Genomic DNA, 26970 nt, shown 5'->3' with positions numbered 1-26970 from the left:
CATTGAAAAAGCAATGAGATCAACTCTACTATTTTGCTGCACCCCCCCCCACACCCCCCCTACTTAAATATATCAACTCTGAGATCGCACTACAGTGCAGAAATAGGCAAATTTGATAATTTCAATATTGTGAGTTTAGACAAATTTAATTTCAACATTTTGATCATTCAATATAGTGTGTTCAACCAATTCAGTTTTCAACCATTTGTCATTCAACATTCTGATGGTAAACCATATATATATATATATATATATATATATATATATATATATATATATATACACACACACACACACACGTGTGTGTGTGTGTGTATGGATCTAGGACGTTTGATCGAAAGATCAAACGTCCAACTCCATAACCACCAAACACACTTTAACAAAAGCGCTTTCATTTAAAAAAGCGCCTTCGTTATTAATATTCTCCCTCCGAGACCGCACTACAGTGGGGAAAAGGGAATTTTCCCTTATCCGCACAGTAGTACGGCCTTGACAACAGGCATACTTACGCAAAAGTGCTTCTTTGGTGAAAAGCACTTTCGAGTAAGTATGCACACCCTAAATGGATTCGGACATTCGATCAAACGGCCTAGATCTAATATATATATATATATATATATATATATATATATATATATATATATAAAAACACACATATATATATATATATATATATATATATATATATATATATGTATATACACACAGACACACACCCCAAATGAAAGCGGCAAGTTGATATGTATACTACTCTATGCAACCTTTCTGAAGGGCAAACTTTTTGATGAAAACCACTTGTTAAGCACAATAAATACTACACTTTCTATAAAGGAGAGTACAATCTGAACATAGAAATGCACAGCAAATCTGAATGTGGTGATGGTCTTTTATAGAAACATGAAAGTTATTAGTTAGCCTTCACCCTTCCTATTCAAATTGCTCCTGTAGGAAGACATTTACATCACAGGATTTTTCCATCAGCTTATGTGGATTCTGGTCCAGAAATCTTTACAAATCAGTACAAAGAATAAAATGGGCTAAACCTTATAAAGTTGCATTTGCATTTTGTAACAGAAAAAAAAGAAATTAGGTACTCACCACAGCATTCCATCAGTATTGTCCATTTTCATTTTTCCTCAACAATTGGGTTCGGATCTGATCCTCTGATCCAACTTGACCATTATTTTCAGCTCATGGCCACTAACAAATTCTGAGCTCCTCCAATGCTCTATTCAGCAACATACCTCAGATCTTGTTTGCTGCTGGCTTACAGCAGAAAGGGAATATTAGCAACATATTAACAGAAATCCAATTCTGGAGTTCAACATAAGGAACAATGGTTCCCTTATAAGAAATTGCTCTTCCAGAAGTCATTAGTTCAAAGGTAGGGGGGTGGTGGGGGAGAAGTTGAGGAAGAATGAAAATGGACAACACAGATGGAACGTAATGTTGAGTATGTAACTTCTTTATCTGATGTTGTCTATTTTCATTCATTCCTCACCGACTGGAACAGTGTCCCCAGCTACCTGAAATTTCAGGAGGACTCTGTAAAAGGATATCCCTAAGCACAGTTGAGCCGAAGGCTGCTCTTCCTCTAGAGACCAGATCCAATTTGTAATGAGTAATAAAAGGTATGAGGATTAGTTCAAGTAGCAGCACCACATATATCGTCTATGGATGCTTTGGAAATAAATAGTGAAGATGTTGCCATGAACCTCTCATACACTTTCTCCCTCCCCCTTCTATGCATCCTACCTTCCAGAATATCTCTTAAGACTCTTCTTTCTACTCACCAAACACTACCAAAGGCTAACCGTCCTCGAACATTTTTTCATCTAATAATTCACCCTCTATTTTCCTATTAACAATGGCTTCACTGTATCACTATAAAGTGACTAACATAACCACAGCATAAAATAAAGTACTGCTACTACACCTTACTACTATAGTGACCTCTTAAGAGACTGTACTGACATCCTAAGTATAACATGTATTATATGTTTGTTTTCCTCTGCCCATACATAAACATTGTAGTATCATTATAAAGTGACTGACATAAATAATACATATAATAAGCAACAACACTTATAACTACTGACTACATCATAGATATCCTTCAACAGATTGTATTAATATCTCAAGGTCAGAGTCTACAGCATGTACTATATGTATATGACTGTTACTACTTTCTACTTCCAAGATTTAAATGCAGATTTGTGTGCCATTTCACATGTATCTGTATCAACATCTTTCTATATAATGTCGATTTTTTACTGCTGTGTATATGTAACAACTTCTTTTTTTATATATTACTGATTTTGTACTGTTGGAGCTTTTCTCACCAGGCCTCCACTGAAAACAGGTTCTCCTGACCCAGACAGACCATCCCAGTTAACAAATTTCAAATAAATACATTAAAAACCTGGCTGAATGGTCTCTCAATGGCTTTGGTAAGGAAAGGCCTAATTTGTTATGGATAAAGAATATATAATCTGTAACCTTTAACAATACAAGTTTACACACACACATACGTGTTATACACATTTTTTGTTTCATTAGTTTTTATTTTACTGATTCGGTTTGTTAATTGGCATCATGTGATGCATCCTGCATTACATTTAAATTTCATGATGGGAGAGTGGTTTTGTTTTCTGAAGAAGTTCTATACTACATTAAAAAGAACGAAAGCGCCAAGTTTTACTTGTGATGAGGTCTCATTTTGGTCATCATTTCAATTACTGCTTTGTGTTCATTTTTCCATTTTTTTTTTTAAACCGTGACATCTATTTCAGACATTACCAACAAAAAAACAGCAAAAAAAAAAAAACTTTTTATATATGTCAAAGAAAAAAGAAAGAGATACTAATAATATTATCTAGAATACACACTGCACGTATAAAATGGGAGAAGGTCATAAGAAATACATAAAAGTGTAGGAAAGGAAGGAGTTAAAAGCAGATACTACTATAATAAAAGTTAAATTATAAAGAGATATATAAAAAATGTACAAAGGGTAAATACAGTAAAACTATACTTCTCTTCTGAAGCAACAATACTAAACTCGAGAGCTCACAGCGACCATGTCTGAACATGAAAGCAGCAAACAAGATCTAATGTATGTTAGGGGATAGAGCATTAAAGGTAAGGGAGGAGCTTGAGAGTTTGTTAGTAGCCATGAGCTGAAAATAATGACAGTCAGATCTGAGGATTGGATCCAAACCCAACTGTTGAGGAATGAATGAAAATTGACAACATCAGATATAATGCTATTTTTCATCAGTTTATTGGTATCAAGCTTCTACAAAAAAAGGCTGCATTATTTTTGTATCATACCACAGCACGGGTATATTTCATTACTATCCTAGTTCACTGCCTGTTAAAAGGTAAGATAATGCAATTATAGGGAAACCAAAAAGAGAACCAAGATGGAAAACAACATAAGAGATGAGCAACAGCATTAGCATATGTCCTTTGTCTGGGAAAGAATTTCTTATTCCACAACACCATTATCATTAACGAATACTACCAGACATGGAAACATCTTCCATGAACGGTGACAGGTTTATAAAAGTATAGCTATTCAGAAATACTAATCCATAACTTCCATTCTAATACATAAAACATTACTAAGAAAGGACTACACAACGTAAATAACCTGCAACTCCATACAAAAGATGCTAAAAATTGAATCTTCAATACATTCTACCTCAAAAAAAAACAGTCGGAAAAATTATTGCACTATTTAGCAATTTTTACAGTAACCATACACAAAGTCTTCATTACTCAACTCCTACTCTCTTTGTGATATTCACCCTAATCCAGGTCTCACTGCTACCTACTGTGCAATATAAATGCCCAGATTTATAAAAACATGCCACCTAAATCCAAGGGGCATCTGTAAAAGATTAACAGATGCATGTTTGGCTTGCATTTACCTGACATCTTTTCAATAACAAAACACCTCTGTACTAAATTAATATTTAACCCAGAACATCCATATCTGCAAATATTCTGTTGTGCATGCAGTGCCTCAATTACACTACAAAACTGGTGAAAAGACAGGCTTGTTAAGAACCTGACATCAAAAAGGTTCTTAAAAGAAGTTATGTACCCCATAACGTTCCACGTGAGTTGTTCCATCTCGCCTTCATTCTTCACTGATGGGTTCAGAGCTGATCCTCGGCTCCAACACGGCTGTTTAGCAAAGCTCAAAGATTACCAGTAGCTCGAGACCAAGCCCCTTATCCCATGATGCATTGCTGGAATTACCTCAGATCTTGTTTGCTGCATGTACCATATGCTACTAAGAGGACTAATCTCCCCAAACAGGAAGAAACATTGAATAACCAGGATAGAGTCACTCTCCTGGTCAACCGTCAGCCAGGTGGGGGAAGGAGGGAGGGACGTGAGAATGAAGGCGAGATGGAACAACTTACACGGAACGTTACGGTGAGTACATAACTTCTTTATGTGAAGTTGTTCAATCTAGCCGTTCATTCTTAACTGATGGATAGCGTCCCTAGCACCCTAAATCCTGGGTGGCTCACAGGAGTACATTTTTCAGAACCATAGAACCAAAGTAAGCCCTGTCCCTGGAGGCCTTGCCCACTTTGTAATGAGTGATAAAAGTGTGAGGCTTAGACCAAGTGGCTGCAGCACAGATATTGTCAAGAGGTAATTTGGCTTGAAAGGCCGAAGAAGTAGTGACTGCTCTGGTTGAATGCACCTTCACTTTATGCAACAAAGACCTATTAGCAGATGAGTAAGTGTAGGTGATACAATCTGAAAGCCACTTAGAAAGAGTTGTTTTAGCCACTGGTCTACCTTTTCTAGCTTCAGAAAATGAAACAAAAAGTTGGTCTGACTTTCTGAAATCTTTTGTTCTGTACAGATAATATCTAAGCTGTCTGTGAACATCAAGCTTATGCAGCATGTATTCTAAATTGTTGGTATGGTTGGGGAAAAAAAATCGGGCAACTTAATAACTTTTGTCTCAGAACATTAGGCAGAAAGGAAGGGTTAGTCCTAAGGGATACTCTGTCAGGATAAAAAATCATACATGGAGGCTTGGGGAAAAAATCGGGCAACTTAATAACTTGATTTATGTTTGTCTCAGAACATACTTTAGGCAGAAAGGAAGGGTTAGTCCTAAGGGATACTCTGTCAGGATAAAAAATCATATATGGAGGCTTGATAGACAATGCCTGAAGCTCTGACACTCTGCGGGCAGAAGTAATGGCCACTAGAAAGATAGTTTTCCATGACAGAAAGTTGAGCTCACAAGAAGATGCTGATTCGAAGGGAGAAAGAATAATATGGGAAAGCATGAAATTCAAGCTCCAGGGAGAATAAGGAGTCTTCACTGGAGGTCTCATGTGAAAAGTACCTTTGAGGAAGGCCTTCGATAACTGGTGTTGCATAATATTCAGTCCTTCAGTACCTGGATGGAAATTAGATATAGCTGCTAACTGGACCCTAACGGTAGCAGCTACAGCTCCTTCGTGAAAAATCTCGGTCAAGAATTCTAGAATGGATGACAATGGAGCTTGGTAAGGACCAAGGTTTTTGTTAGAAGCCCAAATGGAAAATCTTTTCCACTTACTCCAATACAATTTTCTGCTAGAAGGTTTGTGGGAAGCCAACAAAATTTGACTTGTGTCATCTGAAAGATTATGAAGCCTGGCTATACGGGGAACTGGAGCAGTCAAGCAGTTAGCTTCAGTAACTGCAAGGAAGGATGGAGGTCCCCTGACAGGTGTGTCAGAAGGTTTGGAACTGGGTCCAAGGTCCATGGATCCTCCAGGAGATGACGGTAAAGAAATGGAAACCAAATCTGCCAAGGCCAGTGAGGGGCTATAAGAATGACAGTCCTTCCCAGCGACTTTGCTTTCTGTAAAAATCTGGATATCAGAGGAATTGGGGGAAATGCATAGAGGAGACCCAGGGGCCAATCGTGTATGAATGCATCTCTTGGGGGTTCTCCTGGAGGGGGGATCAGGGCAAAGTAGCTTCTGCATTTGGTGTTGATGTGGCTGGAAAAAAGATCGCAGCAAGGCTAGCCCCATTTGCGGAAAATCTTGTCCGTAATCTCCTGTTTGAGGGACCACTTGTGTGGCAAAAATATTGCCCTGCTCAGCTTGTCCGCTATCACGTTGGATCTCCCCGGGATGTGCATTGCCAACAGAAAGCGCTGGGATGACACAGCCCACTGCCAAACTCTGAGGGCTTCTTGGCAACGTGGGTAAGACTTGGTCCCGCCCTGTTTGTTCAAATACCAGACCACTGACATGTTGTCTGTCTGTATGGCAATTGTCCCTAGAGGGAAAAAATCCTGAAAGTACTGCAACACCAGAAGTACCACTCTCATCTCTAGGACACTGCTATGCAAATGCGACTCTTGATCTGTCCATGTGCCTTGGGCAGTCTTCCCCGGAAAATGCCCGCCCCACCCTATCAGGGAAGCGTCCATGATCACAGTGGCTACTGGAGGAGGAAGTACAAAGGGGCGTCCTATTGTAACATGTAGAGACGTCAACCACCACTGACAATCCCTCTTTCCCAAGTTTGTAATCAGAATCATATGGTTCATTGGCAACTCCTGGTAAGACCAGTGAGTGAACAGGAGCCACTTAAGAATCCGCATATGCATCCTCACCAATGGAATGGCTAAAATTGCTGCCGCCATCAAACCTGGTACTTTCAAGACCTCTGCGGCTGGAGCTCTGTTCTTTGAAACCAGTGATGTGATGTGTTGGTGAAGAATTAATACCCTTTCAACTGGAAGACAGAGTGGTGGTTGAAGTGTCTAACTCTGCCCCTATAAAGATGATATGCGGCGATGGCGACAAGGCAGACTTTTCGAAGTTGACCGTAATGCCTGAGTGGTTGCAGAGTGTCAGAGTGGATTCTATTGCCTGAATCAGTTGATGCCTGGTGGTGGAGGTAAGGAGCCAATCGTCTAGGTATGGAAACATCTGGAATCCTAGATGCCGCAAGTGAGCCGTGACCACTGCCATACATTTGGTAAACACTCTGGGGGCTGTATTGAGACCAAAGAGCAGGGCACGAAACTGGTATTGACTGGCTCCCAGCCGGAAATGCAGATGATCTCTGGATGGTCTGGCCATTTTTAAGTAGTAGTACGCATCCTTGATCCAATTTTCCTTCCCTAAAAAGGGGAGTATGGACTGAAGCGTGACCATCCGAAACTTCTCTTTTTTTTACAAATTGGTTCAGTCTGCTGAGGTCCAAAATGGGTCTCCAATCCCGTTTTCTTTGGAACCAAAAAGAATCTTGAGTAAGTTCCGAATCCTGTTTGGTCTGCTGAGACTGGCTGGATGACTTTTTCTAGCAACTTGCAGACCTCTATGGTTGCTTGTTAACTGGGTGGTTGGATGACTTTTTTCTAGCAACTTGTGGACCTCTATGGTTGCTTGTTCCCTGTAACTGGGTGGAACGTCCGGGATTCGACAGGAATGGGTGGAGAGGAGAACGGTATGAAATACCCTCTGGAAATGATGCTTTGTACCCATCTGTCGTTTGGGATATCTAAACCAGGCTTCTGGGTACAAAGATAAGCGACCTCTGACTGCCTCCAGAGCAGGACAGTCAGGCCTCCTCTCAGGAGAGTTGATAGGAGGCTCCTTGGGTTTACGGAACCACATCTTTCCTCCCCTTTGGCCTTTGGTCGAGTAGGGGTAGAAAAGCGGACTCCAACGGCAGACAGAGTCTTTCCCTCCTGTTCACACTTGGTCAAAGTTTCCTTTACCTTAGGCCCAAACAAGGATGAGCCATCAAACGAGGTATTTACAAATGAAGACTTGAAGGGCTCTGCGAATGAACAGAGGCGCATCCAGGCAAGCCTACGAAGAGCAACCCCTGTTCCTGCAGCCCTACTCGACCCATCTGCTGCATATGATATGAGATGCATTGACGAGTTCGCAATGGAATTAAGGGTAGCAAGCTGAGCAGAAACCTTGTCACTGACACCTGCAGCTACAGCACCCTGAAGAGTATCTCCCAACTCCTTAAGGAGGTCTCTTTGCAGTCCTGTGAAATGGGTCAGATAGTTCAGTGATCGAAGGGTGAAAGTCGCTGAACTGAACATGCGTTTCCCATATCTATCCATGATCCTAGAATCTGTTAGGAGGATGGACAGATGCAGAAGTTTCAGACAATTCCTTTTTGGTGGCTGCCACCACCACCAAGGCATCAACAGGGACTCCCTTAGACAAGAAGGTTTTATCTGCTGAGGCAGAGATAAACTTATTCGGCCTCCGAGGGACTGGTTCCATGGACTCCGGAGACTCCCATGCCCTACGAGAGACCAGTTGCATAAGCTCATCGTAGGGTGGAGACACCCAGGAGGTGGAAGGTTGAGACCCAGAAGCTTTCAGTAGAACAGACTCATCCTCAGTAGAGTTTCTGGACTGCCAATCACCCCTCTGCCTAAGGATCTCCGCAAAGGAAATGTCCTCAGAGTGGGATCGAAGAGACCCTTTGGACTCATCCAAGTCCATGTCAGATGTTAATGACTCCTGTGGGGAGTCCAAGTGCCTCCTCTTGCACACACTCTTTCTGGGAACTTCCTCAGTGGAAACATCTGGGGAAGGCTCAGAAGAGCAGGGGATACCCAGTGGGGCTACCTGAGGCTCTGGGTCTCCACACTTGGGGTGGCCGACAGAAGCAGAAGCAGACACCGGCACTTTTGGGGAAGAAGATGCCAGACCTGGTGATGAGGAAGTCTTAGGGGACATTACTCGCCTCATGGCTTCGAAGGCATCACAGCTCCGATGAGAAGGAGTTGACTGACCCGAAGGAACCGTGATCCCCTCCCGCATCGATGCCGTGGGCTCCGAGCCTGAGGTAGGAGCCGAGCTCACCCACGCCAAGGCCCTGAGAGGAAGAGTCGGCACCGACAGGTCAGTGCGACTATCCTCCCTGGATCTGACCAGAGAGTGTCAGCTTCTAGAGTCCCCAGTCAGCGCCAAGGACGTTCGAGTAGATGGAGCCGATGACACTGGGACAGGTGTCTGGTCCAAGGGTTCTACAACCATCAGGTCGGTCTCTTCTGGCTCTGAAAATCCACTACGGCTCGGAGGAGGAGCAGTCTATTTCTGGGTAGTAGTCTTCGGTTCCGAGACCTGGGTCGGAGCAGACAGCAATTTAGCTAGGCCTGATGCCTTTAAGAGCTTCTGTACCAGCCGGTACATGTCAGAATCCGAAAGACTAACAGAGGACCTGGAGGAATGCACCGATGGTGCTGAGAAGAGTCGGCACCGACAGGTCAGTGCGACTATCCTCCCCGGATCTGACCAGAGAGTGTCAGCTTCTAGAGTCCCCAGTCAGCGCCAAGGACGTTCGAGTAGATGGAGCCGATGACACTGGGACAGGTGTCTGCTCCAAGGGTTCTACAACCATCAGGTCGGTCTCTTCTGGCTCTGAAAATCCGCTACGGCTCGGAGGAGGAGCAGTCTATTTCTGGGTAGTAGTCTTCGGTTCCAAGACCTGGGTCGGAGCAGACAGCAATTTAGCTAGGCCTGATGCCTTTAAGAGCTTCTGTACCAGCCGGTACATGTCAGAATCCGAAAGACTAACAGAGGACCTGGAGGAATGCACCGATGGTGCTGACTGAAGTAATGGAGAAGGAGCTTCAGAGACCGGTTCCAAGGCAGTGTCCCAGGTCCCAAAGGAAAAGACTGTCAGCTCCGTAGGCTGTGGAGCCGAAGTCACAGCAAGTTCCACTTTCTTAGACTTCTTTGACTTGGAGTCTGAAGAGGATTTGGAGGACTTTGATGTCTTGCTGGCTCCATCCTGGTCAGTCAAAGCTTCCACAAAGGCGTGCTTAAGAAGACCCCAATCCACGAGCTTTCTCTTAGCAAGCACTCTAGTGAAAAAGAAATGGCAGATACTGCAGGACTCCTGAAGGTGCACCTCACCCAGACAATAAACACATTGAACGTGTCAGTCAGTGATACACATCTTTTACCCACAGTCAGGACATTTTTTGAAACCAGACTTAGGATGTCTGTCTTTATCTTCCGACATAATAAGAAACAAATTCTATCACCTTTAACAAGAAAGCAACTAAGAAAACACACACAATATTATTAACAATGCCCAAAAGGCCACACTGTATACATATCTATATATATATATATATATATATATATATATATATATATATATATATATATATATATATAATAAAAATATATAGGTTCATAGGTTGGTACTAGGCTATCGGCCCTAGGGCCTATAGAAGCCTAGCCATAACAATTCCCTGGCTATTTCTTCCCACACTATTTACTTCCCTGTATGTCTATAGAACCACACAAGAACTAACTGTATATTAGTCAAAAATACCCAACTGCAAAATTGCACTAAACTACACTACTAAAGGCCGAAGCCCCCACTAGCAAAGAAAATGCCACTAAAACTAACGAGGCCCAAAAAGATAGTACTATTCTGGATAAAGAAAACAGTAAGCAGTAGAGTAGATTTGAAATATGAAAAAGTTTTAAGAAAAACTTGCCATTTCGTTGAAAAAGTCTCGAGCAGAGCTGGAAACTAAGAGATCAGTGTGGTACACGCAGCAAACAAGATCTGAGGTAATTCCAACAATGCATCATGGGATAAGGGGCTTGGTCTCGAGCTACTGGCAATCTTTGAGTTTTGCTAAACGGCCGTGTCGGAGCAGAGGATCGGCTCCGAACCCATCAGTGAAGAATGAACGGCGAGATTGAACAACTTCACATCAATTGTTAAGCACCCCTTCAGCACTGTTAAACACTAGCCTCCCCCAATTAACAATGCTCAACTGTCATAGCAGAAGAGGGTCAGGAAGCCATCAAATCAACTTAAACACTTCCTTTGAGACTTATGTTCCGATGAGGGGCAGCACCCAAATCTGCACTGAACTGGTGGACAATAACACCAAATACACAAATGCCACAGATATAGCTAACCTGATGGCAGACAGGTTCAGTGAAAATTTCACCCCACCCCTCCTCATCAGTAAACCAAGGCATCCCCAGCACCTGCCCCGCTCCCCTCATCACCCTGGAGTAGCTCCTTAATGCCCTCTCAAAAGCAAAAAAATGCAGTCTCCATGGGACCCGATAACTTCCCTGGCTGTATCCTACAAGAACTCAGGCATGAACTCTCAGCTCCATTAGACACCCTATTCAACCAAAGCCTGAGCACCGGCTTCATCCCAAGTGAATGGAGGACAGCCACAGTCATCCTTCTACACAAAGGTGGAGTGTCCACTGACCCAGGCAATTATAGCCTCAACAGCCTAACTAGCCTGATCTGCAAAGCCATGGAACACATTATCATGGACCTTATAAACAAGGACACTGGCAACCTCCAAACGCTTGACCCCACACAGCTTGGTTTTATCAAAGGGAGATCATGCCTGTTAAACTTGGTCGACTTCTTCGAAATAGTCACCAAAGCCATGGATGAGGGGAAGACTGTGCACACCGCCTACCTTGACCTAGCCAAAGCCTTTGACACTATTCCCGACTTGGGCATAATAGATCAAATCTCCCAGCTAGGCATCAACCCATACGTTACCAGATGGGTAGTTAACTGGCTCACTGATAAAACCCACTCAATCAAAGTAGGTGAAGCCACCTCTAGTAGTAGACCAGTAAAAAGTGGTGTACCCCAAGGATCCGTCTTGGGGCCTCTGTTTGGGATATGCTTTCCTGAGTTGCAAGCTAAAACCAGTCATCTGTGGCTGACCAAGTTTGCAGATGACTGCAAGCCGGGCGCGGTCTTAAATTTCCCTAGTGATATGAACATCCTCCAAGAGGGCCTTACCCAAACTAATCATTGGTCCCAGAAGCATGACCTCAAACTGAATGCCAAGAAATGCATCATTATCCCCTTTGGGGAAAATGTCATCCCCACTAATTATCACATTAATAACAATGTACTAAGCATGCAATCAGTCGTGAGGGACTTGGCACCCAGGTTGATAGCAACCTGACTTTTTCCACCACGTTACCTTTGTTGTACAGAAGGTTTTCTGCATGGCCACCTCATAAATAAGGGTATTTCATACAGGAACAAGGAGGTCATAACATCCCTGTACTCCTCCCTTATCAAACCCATTACCGAGTACAATCCCCCCTTCAACATGTACCTTGTCAAGCACATGCAGCAGTTGGAGAGACCAGAGAGGTTCCTGACCAGTAAAATCCAGGGTCTCAAACACCTATCCTATACAGATAGGCTAAAATCCCTGTCCCTCTACTCAGTCTCATACAGACTGCTCAGAGGTGACCTGTGTCTGGCATACAAGGCCATTTCAGACCCAGCCTTGATGGAGTTGCTGCATATCCGTAAAACAAACTCCACTCACGCAACCTGCACGCAAGGCCTTAACCTGGTCTGTGACATTAATTGAAACTGTTGGTGGGATAGATCTGTGTCCCACAGACTCCCCCATTTGTGGAATAGACTCTGTCAAGCAGAGTAGCCCTCCAGCCCGAGGAACCTGGATGATTGGATGGGAAACCTACTGGACAAGGGAAACGGGCGCTGACTCTGAGGGAACATGGGCCAAATTCTTGGCTAGGATTATAAGGGCCTCCGGACCAGTAGCCTAGTATCATCCTATGAACCTATGAAGTATTTCCTAGCTTCCTGATGATCTTCTTGAATGGCAGCCCTAGATATGGCAGCAGTTAGTGTGTGTTACAGTTTTCTAAGCTGTAAAACACTTACCACTACTATACTATTTTCCCCCCAACTTTTGTAGTACATGAGAGCAAGTGAAGATCCATGCACTGCAAAAAATCATAATTGGGTCTTTCCAGTCTTAAATTACAGTTGTGCAAGATCTTACCATAAAAGTAGATGTCTTACTTCTCACTTTTGCAGTACTCTTCGCTCTTGGGATATCCTGTTGAGGACAGCTGAACGTTCAGTCAGCATATCAAAGCCGTCACACCTTCCAGGCACTCTAAGTCAGACTATGTCCTACATGCAATATATGTAAGGTCATATTTGACCAACGATCCCCTAATCCTCAGAACAGAAATAACCCAGAAGAACCCCAGAGGAAAGCAATAACCTGTACAACCAGGAAGGGAAGGAAATGGAGAAGTAGAAAGGATGCAAGAAAGACCCCACAACCAGAAGGAAAGCAACAGAAAGTAACAGGGGGTAGGAGAAAAGTAGGGAATACTGCAACAGTGAGAAGTAGGGCATCTACTGTTAAGGTAACATCTTACAAAACTCTGCTATGTCCTTCCTTATCACTTTTGCAATACTCTTCACTCCTGGAAGAGTACAAAAGCTACTGGATAGTATGCAAGAAAAAAAGTCACAGAAGAGCTCTCCAAAAACTCCCTGGCCCTGGAAGTGATATCCAACTTGTAATGTTTAGTGAAAGTGTGATTCGAAGACCAAGTGGCAACTTCCAAGATGGATCTAGTATCCATACACTTGAGAAAAGCACCAGAAGAGGCCAATGCCCTGATAGAAAAAGCACAAGCAGAAGAAGAAAGCTGCTTGCCACAAAAGAATAGCAAAATAAATGTCCGTAAAAAAATCCAGGAGGGTATAGTTTGCTTAGATACCACCAAACCCAATTTTCTTGCATGAAAGGAAACAAAAAGCTGCTCAGATATCCTGATATGTTTTGTTTTGTCTAGGTAATACCTGAGCTGTACATGTAAATCCTAGTTGTGAAGAACCCTCTCACTAAGATTCTGCGGAGAAGGAAGATGAGTGGACCAATTCAAGGATAAATCATTAATCATCTTGGGCATAAAAGAAGAATTGATATGAAGAGACACCTTGTCCTTGTGGAAAGCCAAAAATAGTGGAACTGCCATGACTGCTTGAAGCTTAGAGACACTCTTGGCAGAATTAAGACCCACTAACAATACAGTCTTTCAAGTACAACTGTTGTAGGGAAGAGGAATGTAGATTCAGAAGGGGGCTGAGTCAATTTCTGAAGAAAAAAATAAGCTCCCAAGAAGGCAGAATAGGTGTTCCTGGAGGCAGAATATTAAGGACACCTTTCAGAAATTATTTGACTTCAAAAAGTAAAAGCCAGTGGTGGATTCAAAGGCAGTCAAGCAGAAATGGCTGAAAAATGAACTTTAACAGATGAATGTGCCAAGCCAAAATTGAGCAACTCAAACAAAGGACCATACAAATACCCACAAAAAAGGGTCCAGGTCATGCTTCAGACACCAAATAGCATTTTCTAGTAGTGGGGTTTCTGTCCTTCTACAAAACCTACAGCATGTCTTCAGAAAATCTCCATCTAAAAGAAATCAAAACCCTATCACCCAAAGTGTCTAGTGAAGGTTGAGCAAGTAAGGGTGAATGAGAGACCCCTTGGCTTGTGTTAGAAGATCCATTCTGTGAGGTATCTTCTGATGACTGACCCTTAGAAGGGGAACCAGTGCTGTGTGAGCCAAACAGTAGACACCAGCAAGATTTTGGACTTGTTCCATATGATCTTATGCAGGACCTTTGGCAGTAGAGGAAGAAGGGGACAGGTATACAGAAACACCCCCTTCCAAGAAAAAGTCATGGAGTCCACTTTCCAAACCAGAAAACTTGGCACATGAACTGAACTGAGGAAGAGACACCCTGCAAATAGAAGTTCAGAGAAGGGATAAAAAGATAAACTTCAGGAGTATGCCACCAATGCACAATGCCCAGAAACACCTCCCTGTGAAGTTTCCATTCATGAGAATCTGTCCGGGACCTGGTCAAAGAGTCTGCAATGAGACTGTGCTCTTAAGGAATGCAAACCACCTGAAGAACCAAGTGATTATGGACTGTAAAATCCCAAGGTTGAAGAGACAGCCTGCAAGAAGGTAATATTTTGTGCCCCTTGTTTGCTGATGTACCACATGACTGTGGTATTGTCTGTAAAAACCTTTAGAGGACCTGGAACCAAAAGGGAGTGAAAGGCCTGAAGAACTGAAAGTAGAGCCTTCATCTCCTTGATGTGGATATCGTCTGCCAGTTGTTGATGCAACCAAAGACCCTAGACTTTTGAGGTTGTTTGAGGTGGCTTCCCAACCTTGATCAGAAGCATCAGTGTATAGCTCTGAATAAGCAGATGAACATGAAAAGGCATTCCTGGATTCAGGGAAATCTGGTGAATCCAACAGCGGAGCTCAAGCATGACACAAGGCAAAAGAGGAACCAGATACACCAAAGGATAACCATGCTGGAGCCAAACAGTCTTCAGATACCACTGAAATTTTTCATTTGTGAAGTTTGGTAAAGGGAACCACAGAAATTGTGGATGGCATGTACCTCAGAGCTTGAAGAAATTCCTTAGCAGGGTTTTCATTTGTGACGTTTGGCAAAGGGAACTACAGGAATTGTGTATGGCATGTACCACAGAGCTTGAAGAAATTCCTTTGCAGGAAGGAGTGGAAGAGGTAGAAGGAGATGGAAATAAGCATTCAAAGAGAAGACCTTGGGAGGTGGGAACTAAGCCAACACTGGAATGGTCTGAATCCTGCAACCCAGGAGCACTTGGTCCTGAGACAGAGTCACAGACCTTTTGAGAATGACTGAACCCCACACTGTGTAGATCCAGAAGCTGCAGCTGCTGAGAGGGGTCTTGAATAAAAAGGTCACCCAAGTAAGGGAATACTTGAACTCCCTGAATTCTGCAGAAGACTACGCTAGGGCCAGACATTTGGTAAAGACCCTCACAGCTGTAGAAAAAAACAAAAGGCAAAACAGAGAACCGATACTGAGAGAACGAAACGAAATCTTACTGAAGAAAGGGTAAATAGGAATGTGGAGATAAGTGTCCTTCAAATCCAGAGATACCAGAAAAGCTTGAGGAAGCAACAGAGGGAAAAGTGTGTAAAAAAGAGACAACATCCTGAAAGAGGGAGCCATGAGAAAGGTGTTGAGAAAAGACAGGTCTAGAATGGGCCTCCATCCTGGAATAAAAACCTGTCCCCTGCTGCGATAAGGGAACAGGCTGATGACTCACTGTACCATCAGACCCTGTTGAACTAAAGGAAAACATGGGAACTGGCAACAGGATTGTGGAAGGCCTAAGAATGAAGGAAGAAACTTCAAGGATAATTAAATAACCATTTTGGAAAATGGAAAGTACCCAAGCATACATGATAATCTGTTGCCAAACAGGAAAAGAAACAGTTGGCCTGACAGACAAAGGAATCTGGCCAAAGGGCAGGAGTGGCTGAATTCAAATAGATGCAGATTTGTCAGGGAACGGAGTCTTTGACCCTTAGAAACCTGAGAAGGCTTCTCCAGAAAAAAAGCCTTCTTGCCCCTAAAAGGCTGTTCAGGCTGCCTACAAAGGAAGGCTTAGGCAAATAATTTCTCTATAAATCAGTAACTGAAGACACAAAGATTTGTTTCAAATCCTGCACAACTTTATCATTATCCTGAAGGGTCTTCAGCAGCAGCAGTTCCAAAAAGATTCTGGTCTTCTAAGGAGGAGTCTAATAATTTGGTCTTGATGTCTTCAGGCAGAGCCAGGAGGCACAATAAAGAATACCTATTCATTACAGGAGGAGGCATCAGCAGCATTCTATTAAATACAGTTATGATGATGAGCAAACCCAGAAGCAGAGCTCAAAAGGGAAATGGCAGTAGTCTTACCTTCCAAATCAAGCACATCAGCCAGAATGCTCCCGCGTTTGGATAGAAGAGCCAGAACACACCTAGTCATATAGGCCTGGTAATTAAAAGCCATAAAAGCTAAAGGTAGCAAAGATATATACTTTTTTACTATACCTGTTCATGGTACGGATGTCCTTAGTAGAAGGTAAAAGCTTAGAAGAGAACAACAACTTGGATGGCTTATCAGAAGCTACAGAAATAACAGTAGGATCAGAGGAAGGGATTTTATACAAAAACTGTTGAGCTGCAGGATCTTTATAGAACCTGTCTGGTTTCTTTGGAGCAGGAAGTTGAGAACAGTACAGTTGTGTACACTTACCATACATGTTAAAGAGTGTATTCACTGTTGCAATCATTACATTTGGGTTATCTACCTGCAGGTAGCCCTCAGCCAGCCTGAATATCAAAGTCTTGGATCCCTGCATCGGATGCAGTCTCTTCTTCCATGACGTCAGGCCGTCAGGGGCATAAAACATGCAGCAGATGCCATTACATCAGTTTTTCTTGCCCCAGATGTCAGGTGCACCTATAATGGGAAGCAATTATATGTTAGGTTACACCTCCAACAAAAAGCAAATATACCAGAAAGCTGAAATACACTAAACAAGAAGAAAAGTATAGCCAAGAGAAGTCAGGGGGCTGGAGAGAGGGTAACCAGGACTGCAACAGTGAATACACTCGAACAGCTACATTTATGGTATGTGTACACAACTGCACTATGTTCTTCGTGTTTCACTGTTGCAATCATTACATTTGGGTTGATTCCCAAAGCTAAGGAAAAGGGTGGAGGCAGTCAAGGAAACCAGGGGCTGGTTAGAGAGCATTAGGACCAGCTGTGCAAGACTGCAGTGGCAAAACCAGCTCTGGATTTAGAAAAAATAGGCATGTGATAATGCTTGGTGAAGGTATGTACACAGCTCCAGGTAGCAGCTTCTAGGATGTCTCTGGTAGGGACACCTCTGAGAAAGGCTGTAGAGGTACATGCAGCCCTGGTGGAATGTGATCTTATCCCCTGTGGGGTAGGTTTTCCATGGTGCTTATAGCAGAAGTGAATGCAATAGGCTATCAACTTAGAAATAGTCTTCCCCTCTGCCCTGCAGCAAAGCCAACTAGCAGCTGTTCAGATTTTCTGAGAGGCTTAGTCCTGTCCAAACAAAATCTGAGTTGTTTGTGCACGTCCAAAGAGTGCAGTATTCGTTCTCCTTTGTTCTGTGGATTAGGGAAAAAAAGTAGGCAAATGAATGGACTGATTAAGGGCCACACTAGACACCACCTTGGGCATGAAGGAAGGATTGGTCCTGAGGGACACCCTGTCTGCATGGAAGATGATGAAGGGCTCCACTGCCATGAGGGCCTGTAATTCAGACACTCTTCTTGCTGAAGTGATGGCTAGAAGGAAGCCTGTTTTCAAAGAAAGGAATTTCAACTCTGCAGTTGGAGCTGGCTCAAAAGGAGGTAGAGTGAGCTTTTCCAATACAAAGTTAAGGTCCCAGGCTGGAGTAGGGGCTCTCCTGGGTGGTCTTAGAGAAGGAAAGGCCCTTGTGGGGCATCTCTGTTAAGTATTAAAGAATATGCAGTAAGCTGGGCACCGTTGTGCCCATCCCCTGAGTTTGGCTCCAGGAAAAGTATCTTTTCCACTTTTCAGCATAGGATTTTCTAGTACTAGGCCTCCTTGCCTCCAGAATGGCATCTAGCACCTGCTTACTGAGAGATGCTATTGGAGAGCTCAAGGAATTAGCCAGGCTGCAAGGTTCAGGGTTTGAAGCTGTGGGTGTAGAATCTGGCCCTCCTGCTGGGACAGCAGGGAAGGGCTCTGAGGCAGGTGCCATGGTTCCAGCAGTGACATACTGAGCAAGAGGGTGTACCAGTGCTGGAATGGCCAGTTTGGTGCAATCAGTATTGTCCTAGGTTTGTCCTGTTTGATCTTCAGCAGAACTTGAGAGAGGAGAGGCAGAGGGGGAAAGGCATAAACTGAGAGGCTTTCCCAGGTGAAGGACAGGGCATCCACTTCCCAAGCTTGACTGTGGGAAGTCCTTGTGCAGAATCTGTCCAATTGGATTTCCCCACTTGTTTCTCAAAAGGTTGAATATCTTTGGTCCCAATTTCCACTCGTGTGGGTACATGAGATTTTTGCTTAGGTCATCTGCCAGTGATTAGCTTGCCTGGCAGGAATTGAACTTGCAGGTGCAATTGGTAGCTCAAGGCTGTGTTCCACAGAGCCATGGCTAGTCTGCAGAGAAACTGAAACAGGAAGGTGTCAACCAAACTGATAAACGCCAAAAAGACACCAAAGGACCACAGGCAGCAAAACAATTGTAGATCTCTTCTCAGTACACAAAATATTAACAGAAGCGTCACCACACGATATCTTTAGTTGATCTCATAAGCAAACTGCTAAACAGGAGCACACCACACAGTATCTTTTAACGTTTTATTCCACATCCGTTTTTGTCAACCACTTCATCAGAAATGAAAAACACCACATATACAAACTCCACCTCTTATATACAAGCTCTAATTAAAATTCAATTAAGTAATAAATCAATTAAAATTTTTAAAGCAGTACAATACATAATGGTATTAATATTGTGCTATACAATGTTACAAATATTGTAAAATATCATATATATTGTCAACACTAAAAGTATTTGTATATAAAATAATTTACAGGAGCTGTCTTTTCCGGGTATCAGGAAAAGTCTTGAGTAAAAATCTTGCCCCCTTTCTTCTGCTGGGACAAGTGGAATAGCCCTGATACTTAGAAGAGAGAGAACCTGCTGCTGAGCCTCTGCCCAATGATTTGGGGGTAGGTCTAGCCAACTGTTTGGGGTTGGTAAGGTGTGGAAGTGGAATCTGTATCCTTGAAAAACTATATTTAAAACCCATTTGTCCTGGGTAATGAGTTACCAGTTTTTTGCATGCCGGGCGAACTTTCCCCCTAAAGGAGCAGGCAGTTGAGCAGGGCTTGGAAGGTTTAAGGTTAAGTGACATTTTTCCATAGGGGGTGTCTTACTACTTCCAGCTTTGGAAGTGGGAGCCCCCCACTGCTTACGCCTGTGAGTACCTTGAGACTGTAGCCTAGGTGGTCTGCTGTTCCTGGGTTTGGACTGAGAAGGCCTGGAAGAGACAGGAAAGGACCAAGGCCAATGCCTACCAAATCTGGGAGGCTGTACTTGCAGGAAATCTTTAACAGTTTGCATAGATTTAGCTTTTTCCTCCATCTTTTTAAGGACTTCTTCTGCTTTGTTGCCAAACAGGAGGTCTTGGTTTAAGGGAGCATCCAGTAATTTAGCTTTAACATGATCTGGCAAATTTTGCTCCTTAAGCCAAGCATGCCTTCTAAGAACAGACCCAGTGACAGCAGCCCTGCAAGATGCTTCTAAAGAGTCAAAACCACATTGCAAAGTAGGTTTACCAACTTGTTCAGCAGAATGCATTAAATCCTGTAATTCTTTATTTAAAGCACAGTCAGGAATCAACATTATTTTCTGTTTAAGTAGTCCCATAATATGCTGCTAATACTTTAACATATGAAACTGTCAGTTTAAGGCCCTAATGGCTAAAGTAGCAGAAGTGTATACCTTCTTACCCAATCTGTCCAAGGCCCTGGAATCTCACTGCTTCAATTTTCTTAAATCAAAGCTTTCTATACTGTCTACCATGAGCTACTAATACAAAAGCTGGTCAGAACTGACATGAGCAATAATTATACATTTCCAAGGGCTACTTCAATGATCAATCTTAGTCAGTCAAGTGAAAAAACACAACTCAATATTTCTACTTACAACAGTAGGTATACCACAAATTTCATTCAAGGCCCACTCTTATTCAATATATTCATCAATAATATGCATAAAGTAGTTGATAAATAATTCAATACACTGATGACCAACATGTCCAACTGAAACAACTCCAAATCCAAAAGAATTTCCCACAAACTAGAGCAGTAGTTTACTAAACTAACTAGAATGCCAAATGTGAAAACACCAAACTATTAATTTTCCCCTAAAACTAAAGATATCAATAATATTAATGTAGCATCGCTAAACATCTCAGTTGAAATGATCAACAAAACTAAAATTATAAGCATAATCATATATAACAGACTAAAGTTTGACTACCATGTCAATTATGTTGGAAGAAAAAAGGCAATTAGGAAAGTACAATTAAGTAAACTTACCATTAACAGTATATGCTTAAATAACTGCTACAGTAGCCTACAGTTTATATCCTGCTAAGGATATAATAAAAGACCAGCTTCCACAGCTTCAAGGGCACCTTCCATGTACCCAATGAGTTAGTCAGCTCAAGCTGAGCTGAAGAAAAAAGTGGTTTGCACATTAAGTCCTTCAGAGTCAACTGAGTGAGAGGGTCTAGAGCACTGTAAAGGTCAAACCTAGGAAAGTAACGTTAGAAGTTCTCTTCCCGTCAAAAACAAACAAAAATAAGTGGGGTATAGAGAAGGAGAGGCTACTGCAGCAGTGAATATTCAAACTTCTACAGTCATGATAAGCTTACTTTCACAGCTGTGCTAGGTTCATCATACTGGTCACAGTTGTCATAGTCTTAGTTATATGTGTAGATTACCTTAGCTTAGATTGATTGGGAGGAGGAATGATGATGGTCCAGAAGCCCCTGGAGAATGGTTCTAGCAAAGGCTGCCCTGCACCTGGAGAAGGAATCTATTTTATAATGCTTTGCATAGGTATGTACTGAAGACCAAGTTCCTGCTTCTACATCCATTTCTAAAATTCAACCCTTTCCAAAAAGCTACTGATGAAGCAAAGTCCATGGTAGAACGAGCTTTCACCCTACCTGGAATTGCTTTATTGTGGTGGAAATAGCAAAAGGTAATAGCAAAGGACCATTTGAAAGTCTGCATTGACACAGGTTGGCCTTTTTTCTTACTTTCACAAGAAATGAACAACTATTCAGAGTTCCTAAAATATATGATTCTGGCAAGAGAGCACCTGAGCAGTCTGTGGACATCCAAAGCAAGGAGTATCCTTTCCCCCTCATTTTTAGCTTCTAGAAAGAAGACAGGGAGAGAGAGAGCTTGGCTCAATGTAAATTTGGGTTCCACTTTAGTCAGAAATGAAGGATTAGCTCTTATGGAAATCCTGTCTTTCTGGAAACTGAGATAAGGCTGACCCATCACAAGAGGTTCAAACTCAGATACTCTTCTTGCAGAGGTCAGAGCAATCAGTAACACAGTCAAGAACCTCAAGTCAGACAGATGAGCTTGTTCAAATGGAGCAAGAATTATTTTTTCCAAGACAAAATTAAGATCCCACGCAGAAGCCACCTATTTTCTAGGAGGCTTTGGTGTGCAGCATACTTCCTAAAGCATTTTCAGGTGAAATGGCAATGAAAGAGGAAGATCCATGGGTAGACATGCTAAAATGGCTGACAAAAGAACCTTGATGGAGGAGTAAAACAGGTCAGAGGATAGTAACTCACACAATGTGCAGCCAGAGAAACACTAGCCCTGAAAGGGTCTTGGCTCTCGTCATGGCACCAGCCAGAAAATCTTTTCCATTTACTAACATGAACAGTTGTCCAAAAGGTATCAAGATTCTATCATTCAGGCAGTTAATTGTGTTTGTCTAAGATCGGGATGCATCAAACACTCTCAATCTGTGAGCGAGCTTGTTGTAATTGCTCTTGACCAAGGAGAACTACTGTTGCCTGAAGTCACCACAATGGTCATTGGAGAGTCTTTCTGAATCTTCAGAATGACCCTGGAGATTAGTGGAAAGGGAGGAAAAGCATTCTGGAACATCCCTGTCCAAGGAAAAGAAAGAACCTGTTTTCCCAGCCTTCTTGTATGGAGTGCTGGAGTAGAATTTTCTCAACTGACTGTTGAGTGGAAAGAAAAAGATGCATCTAAGGTGATCCCTACAGCTGGATCAATTCCTGGAAGACTCCCTGATTCAATATTCATTTGTGAGGATCTGTCCTGGTCTTGATCTGCTTGTCTGCCACAAAAATGTTGCTTTTCTGCATAAAAAATGCCTGCATAGTGAAACTGTGCTGAAAAGCTATATCCCTGGCTACCATGACTAGGTAGCACAAGGAGCAGCATCCTCCCATTTTATTTATCACATTATTGTGGCTTTGTCTGAAACACTTGTAACAATCCTGGGGGCCACAGATGAGTGAGTGAGCTGAGCGTTTAAATGCCAACATCTCTTTTACATTTCTGTGTTTTGCCTTCTCTTTTCTGTTCCAAATATCCTACACTATCAACACAGGTACTGCTCCTCATGCAAAGTCTAAGGTGTTTGTCTTTACAGATGTACTGGAAAGGAAAATAGGAAAACTGGATTCCGATACAATTGACTCTCCCTTTTCACAACCCCCAAAACTGTAATCTCACAGAATGTCAGTGTCAGCACAACACAGACTTTAGTTACCAATTTTTCTCACATGGAGTCTTGCCAGTGTAACCAACAGCATCACAGATGCCACAAGACCTAGAATCCTGAGAAAATCAAGTTAGGACAGTAGTTTGAACGAAAAACTCAGGAATAGATCCAAATACAAAATCTATTTTTTTTTCTATGGAAGAAAAACTCTTTGAACTGAGAAATCTAGGATAAACCCCAGAAAAAAAAAACAATCCAGTGAGAAGGGGTTAAACATAATTTTCATATATTCTCCTGGAACACCAGCCTGAGTAGGAGACAAAACAGGGAGATCTGACACTTTGAAAAAGACTCCACAAAGATAAGCGAGTCACCTAAATAAGGAAATGTGAATATCCTGCAGTCTGCAGTAGGCTTCCACTGGAGCTAGACACTTTGCAAAGACCCTTGGAGCAGAGAATACACCAGAAGGTAATACTGAGAACTGAGTGTGAACCAGACATATAATCCATGTTCCAAAAGGCCTCTAGAAGTTGGATTACTCATCCTTTAACCATTCAGGGACACGCTAGTGTTAAATAAGTGCGTAGAATATCCCCAAGTACACTGCATGATAGACCACACTGCAACGTACAGATAAAATACCTACATTCCGTAGTACATGTCCACCGTTCCTACAATGTGTTTGCCTAGTCTGTGTACACTCTTAACAGCTATACTCACACATGGAGTAAACATAATGGTAATATTTCTTGCCACAGGTATTCCAGTAAGTGCACACATCAGCATGTCCTGTGTAGACAATATCATAGCAACAGTTACTGTGTGAACATCACTTATCTGTGTGCATGTCTGGCATGACAGTGGTAGGGCAACTTCTTACAGAACTTTGTGTGTCAGCAGCACCCAAAGATATAGCTCACTCTGTCCTCCCAAATGCTGATGTGGTACCTCTGCAACTATTCCTTTGTTGCCACCCTCAACAGCACCACAATGACATTCTTTTTCAGGTGCCTGGGGCAGCAGTGGTAAATCTCCAACATCCTACAGTGGGAGTTAACCATGCTCAACATTAACATACTGTGCATCAGTTGGTAAGCTATACTGTTTTTTCAAGTATGCAAGGGAGAGCATTCCCATATCTATTCAAAACTCTAAATCAAGACTTCAAAAACCCAAACGTATTCCTTATTAACCTAACCCTGTTTTCTTACTATATGACTCTTCTAGAGGCAAACAACGACAGCAGAATAAGTTTACTGGTCAGGGCCTGCAGGTGTACCCAGTCTAGAAGATATAATTCAACATGTTTACTTGCAATGTATGCCAGAATTAAATGGTTACACTTTACCTGCTACATGACTTTTATATGTAAACTTACCCACTAGATACCCTTCAGATCTGTCCACTACTAAACACATCTCAGTTCACAAGTTGTCCTTTTGTGGGAATCATGTCCACCAGCTGGGTGCACTGCCAAAAGCTAGATTACTGTACCATCTGTTGCAAACGGTTGTCCTTTTGTGGGAATCATGTACACCAGCTGTATACAGTGCTAAAAGCTACATTACTTTACCATCTGTTGCAAACTCAAGTTTGCATTTCAGTGAATACCATCCCTTTTGGTTCGCATGTATTCCTATCTTAGCCAGAAAGAGGATCTTTACTATTATATGGGTGCAACTGCAGACATTCAGCAGTTCCAAGCCTAAAGGCGCATAAAACAAACTTCTAAGACTTGGGAGGCAGCAGTGTGGAACTTCTACTGTGTTACCCATGTGGTGCTGGAAAGACCCAGGAATTAATATAATGTAATGGAGCTGATATGTCCCACAGGCTGTGTGGAGTTATGTGGAGATCAGACATGTCACACACAGCCAGCAGCAAGTTCTTGTCCAGTAGGTATTTGTAAATAGCCTTCTTATTAGTGGCTTAAAAAGTTTGTTTGTTTGATATGTGCTGCTACATGCTGGATGAAATGGTAGGTGCTGCTACTTGCCAAGCAATACACCCCTGATTGAAACCTGATCTAACTGGATTTGACCTCATTACCAAGCCCAAAACAGATAGCACTTATCCTAAGTATACATCCTAAGTATACAGTAATAAATAGCCTTGCACTGAATCTGCTGTTTTTTACGTAACACTGTTGTAGAACTGATCGCTGGTTTTCTCTAGATGATAAGAGAGGGAACAAGATTATTTCTAAGCTGTTGAATACTTTAAAAGCACTAAGTGTTGTTATTTGTGGCTGGTGTGCTCTGTTGAGTTTTACTGCCCAACAAGCAGCAGGGTATGTTCAGTAATGCTTTATCTTACTGAGACTTGCTCCCCACAGCTGACCAGCAAGCAGCAGAGTGCATTCAACCATGACTTATCTTATTGATATTAGCTGCCCAAAACTGACCGATGTGCCAAAAGGGCTTTTAGCTATGCTTTACCTTATTGCTACTAGCTTTCTATAGCTGACCAATAAGCAGTAGGGTGTTTTCAGTGATTTTAATTAGCTTTCCATACCTACTTCCTGTCCATGTAGGTCTTTACTACTTCCTTGTTATAACTAATCGCTATTTTTTGCATATAGTTAAGCTGCTAAACTATAAATTTGGTACACTCAGACCAATGACACACAGAAGCATCTGGATGAAATATAAAATAAAGCTGCTTGTATTCCTTGTGTTACCAGAATTATAGCACTTAGTACTCAGTGTAGGAACTGCAATAACTTGCAGACAATGACCTTCTACTTGACAAATTATTCAGTTTTGGAAAGGTTTAAATATCTTTTCAATGTGGCGTCTTCCCTCTCACTCATCTACGAGCATCACATAACTCTGCCCACACCTCAGCACAAACATAGTAAAATTAACACTTGCGGTCTAAAATTCGCTCCCAAAGTCTCCTAGTCTTAAAAGAACTAGGACTCTAAAGAAATACATGAAAATAGTACCACCGTGCCCATCAAATAGGAATATTCTACTAGCTGATAACTGTTTTGTTTGTCATGCATATTGATTCCACAATCAGGAGGCATGCATATTGATTCCACAGTCAGGAGGCTGGACAAGGACAGCTTACAATTAGTGGTCTCTCCAGTGCCATGATCAGTGACAAAGGTTCTTCAGTCCCTTTAACTGGACAGATAACTATTACCTCAGAGCAGTAGTCCATGTGGGTGTGCATGACTAACGTGCTTAATCCCTGAAGGGCATGCACATAGACATGCTAGACCTCACTATGCATGTGTTGAATGCTGGCAAAACCCTATTCCTAAAAGAAACTCTTCCTTCACCCAGAATGATGCTAATATAAGAAAAGATAAAGATAACTGACTTCAACAAATGATTCAACAGCTGGAGTCACTGCAGTTGCTCCACTATGTGTTAGCATGGGATGGAATGGTAAACAGTCCAACTTGCTTAAAAAATGAAGGCCTGCACCACTTTTTCCACAGCTTCCTCATACTGGTTAAGTTTTGCTGCTCCATAACAACTTTTTTAGGTGCAGCAAACTGACATCCCAAAATAGCAGACAATAAAAACTGTAACTCAAGTCCCTCATTCTTATTATATCACAGCTGCTCTTCTCAGTGCTACAAGTCTTAATAATAAACTGCCTGATCAAGACTCTCCTGCAACTTCAACAAATCTGGGTATTAAATAAAATTTGGTTTCATTGCAAAAAAAATATAGTCCCTCCATACCTGGATTTTGCACCTAGATTTAGGCCCAAAAGAAACTGTAGTTGGGCTTTCATATTTGTCCAAGACAAACAGACAAACGGTGTCAGTGGCGCAACATACGCATACTTACAAATAAATACACCCAAAGTAATTTTCATTTTTACACATCATATTATTATTCATAATTATATACACACACATATATATATATATATATATATATATATATATATATATATATATATACACACATATATATATATT

This window comes from Protopterus annectens, chromosome 6.part0, assembly GCF_019279795.1.
Source record: "Protopterus annectens isolate FY-2018-M chromosome 6.part0, PAN1.0, whole genome shotgun sequence".
Taxonomy (NCBI): domain Eukaryota; kingdom Metazoa; phylum Chordata; order Ceratodontiformes; family Protopteridae; genus Protopterus; species Protopterus annectens.
This window is presented reverse-complemented; position numbering follows the sequence as displayed.